We start from the raw sequence: 3,513 nt of genomic DNA, 5'->3' as shown, positions 1-3,513 counted from the left end.
TGTGAGTCTCACGACAAAATCGTGAGACTTGAGAGGTCTGGATAAAGGGATGATTTGTAAAAAGGCTAGTGACATCATAGACCACTATAAACTTGTCGCTGAAATTAAACTGTTGAATCTCTCGGACAAAAGAGAACATATCTGTTGCAGAAAACTCTGAAGATATGTGGAGTTTAAAGCAAAGAACAAAGATACTTAGCTAAGTTGTAATTGTAGGTGCCTATTGATGACACAATGGGTCTGAAAGGAGGTGTGACAGTTTTGGGATCTTTGACTTTATGCAATTTAGGTAGACAATATAACCTGATTGGGACCAGTAGGATAAATTTCGGCTGTTTTTCTTAAGTTTACGTAAAAACTGCTGTAACTGACCTTCCGTGCGTAGAGTGAAATCAGATTCCAATTTTTTAAATTTAGAATTGTCACTGAACAAATCAGCCACAGCTTTATTGTAAACTATCTTGTCAAGAACTACGACTCCGTCTATGAAGTTTCGAACGTCTATGAAGGACAGATGAATTGGTCATCAACATCAAGAGGTACCAGTTTTAATATAAGCTCGAGAGCCAGCCAACAGAGTCTACTCTCACTCACGGTACATCTCATGTACTGGATTTTTGGAGCCTTTGCATGATGACGATTGAACGGTTGCACTGAGTGTCCTAAAAAAATGTGAGGGGATTGTAATCATCCGAATGACAGGATACCAAGTGCATGAATCGGTGGCTATACTATCCCGGATGGCAATTTTGAATCCTGCATAACATCAAGAGTTTACTTTCCCCCTTTTCAACTACAGGCCATCAAAAATACAAATTTCATCTTTGGCTTCACTTTGGGGCTGGTTAGATCCCTTTGAAAGCCCGGCCCTTCATACACGCCTGTACCCTCGTTTAACATTAGGGAGCTTAAGGTCCTTAAGCAACGACAACGGCGACGGCAACAAGAACTTCACAACTTGAGGATAAATTTTCATTTTCTCCCCTTAATTAAATGCCGTTCAGACGAGTGTCACTTTTGAGGAACTACCGCACCCTTGTATCATATTAAAAAAAAAAAATAGGCACAAAGCGATTAAAATAATGCGAATTTGTATTGCCGGCGCCGTTGTCGTTGCTTAAGCTTTCTATTGATGGAGGGTTGCGTCAAGGGATAGCCTCAGAAAGAGGACAAGCCGCGGGATAATTAAAGGTGGTTAACTAGCAGTTATGGGTTATTGGACAAACAATTCATTTGAAGCGGGGCGTCAAGATAGATATACCAGTGACGGATCCAGACCTGGAGGTAAGGTGGGGGACCGGTCTCAAACATTTTGTTTTTGCCTTTTCACAGTTTTGGGGTTTTATGGTGTTTTGGCGGCTTTGGTCAAAAAATAAGGCGGGGGGGGGGGGGGGAGCAGGGTAACTCCCCTGGATCCGCCACTGCATACTTGAGTGAAATTGACTTCTGTCCAGCAATTCAAGTTGACTCATGTGGGGATAAGAGAAACAAAATTGCAGCAATCAGTCCTCCGTGAAGACCACAACAGAGACGAGACAAATTACACAATGTGTAGTTGTACACACCGTCTTTTTAATGCCCTTCCTATGAACAGACCTTCCATGAAATATCTACTCGCTCCCTGGACTTTCAGGTGGAAAACTTTCGCATACTTGTAGTTCGTCAATCCAAAACTGGATGTGAAACTTTTTTCTCTCGTGACCACCATGATTTAATTGTCGAAGAAGATGGGATAATATTATTCAAATTGTAAGTTCATAACCATTCACTTCAATAAGTAATATAGCTCTTATAAGATCTAAGTTAACCGCAGATCGCGCGATCGCAAACAAGAGTTTCAGGTTTGACGTTAGGCGTTTGAGTTTGAAACAGTTTCAGTGCGTTTAGATTGAAGTTAACAAAAGCCACGCGCCGTGTTTAATTTGGGGAAAAAATATAACATTATTGCCTTTTTGATTGCCAAATTGTTTGGAAAAAATACTTAATTGATTAAACTGGGATGGTCCTCTGAGATGCGCTTGGTTTCATGCATTTCCCTCTTTGTGGTTTCGGCAAAGAAACAGTTGACACTGGACCAGCATGGTAACTTCAACTCTGTGATCGGATCTTGTACAATAACCTTCGGTTTCTTTATTTTTTAATTCTTAGTTCTTCTTAGTTAAGCTAAAAGTGAATGATAATTGCAAAATACACAGTGTTAGAAACACCATCATTACAGTGTAAACAGTGGGTATTTAAGGTGATTTCCTGGTTTTACATTGCGCAACCCTTCTTGCATCATTGGCGTGAGCATTATCTCCCACATTGATAAAATGGCGGATTTTCATTGACGCAGGCGCCAGGCTTAATCCGTCAAAGAATGGCTATTTTCTCCTGTACGAATACGGTGATCACCATTTTGCGGAGAATGGAGCCTTCATGGAGTAGCAAAAAAATCAGCAAAGATCTATGATCAGTTTTTTGGTTGCCTCCCACGCAGACACTCTGAGGGCTTCGTCCCCTCGTGGGGGAGGAACGTGACGAAGCCCTAAGAGTGTTTGCGTGGGAGTCTAGCATTTTCCCGATCGTGCCAGACTTTGCCCACATATCAGAAAATCGCCAGACGCTTGTCCTAGATTCTCCCAATAGTGACTTTGGCGGAAAATGGAAAGTGCGCCAAAAATTGAAACACGCAATTTAAAAGATCAATAAAGAACTAAAACCATTGCCGACGTCCCCGAAATTACAAATTTGTGTTTTCATATGACGGGAATGATCGTCGACGATCGCAAATATCTGGGACATGTTGGGAAAATAGAAACGCTTCCTATTTTGCCGATTCGTCCCCGACCATCCCCGATTATCGGGGTTGTCTACGATTGATGGTTTTGATCAGTCGACAAACACTGGGAAGGTCGGGGAAACTGCGAAATCCCCAATCGCCTGGGATTTTCCGGACAAACGAAAACTAGGTTTAACATGTTTCCTTGGTTCAATTTTTGACTCAAAATACGACAAATGCAATTAGAATTTAGTACATGAAAACCAGTCAATCATTTCTATGCTTTAAAAGAAATAACCAATTATGGACAGCAGGAGTGTCATGTCACTGAAACCAAACATATTTACAGAGGTGGACAGAATCCTGCGATACACTTTTCCTCCAGCTACGCAGGCTATGGGAAGGATGGAAAACTAGTTGCTTTGTGACGGGTGATAGGACAGTCCTTGTTTCAAAAGCGAGTCAATATAGAGTGTATTCACGTGACGTCACGGCTGTCATGTTGGTGCATACCTAAACAATGGAACGGCGGCCATGTTGGTGTACCCAACTAATCCTCCGGGAATTGAGCTCTATTATCATGCAAACTTTTTCTTTTTCTTTCGGTAAAATAAACAAGGTTACTCATCAAGTGAGTGAAACACTCTATAATACTCTCCTCTGTAGTTTCGGTAGCCAATCTTCGCATCAAGTTGCCATTTGCGACGATTGTATCAAAATTCTGAATACGCAAAGCACTGGTCATTCAGAGC

Source organism: Montipora capricornis, chromosome 11 (assembly GCF_036669925.1).
Source record: "Montipora capricornis isolate CH-2021 chromosome 11, ASM3666992v2, whole genome shotgun sequence".
Taxonomy (NCBI): domain Eukaryota; kingdom Metazoa; phylum Cnidaria; class Anthozoa; order Scleractinia; family Acroporidae; genus Montipora; species Montipora capricornis.
This window is presented reverse-complemented; position numbering follows the sequence as displayed.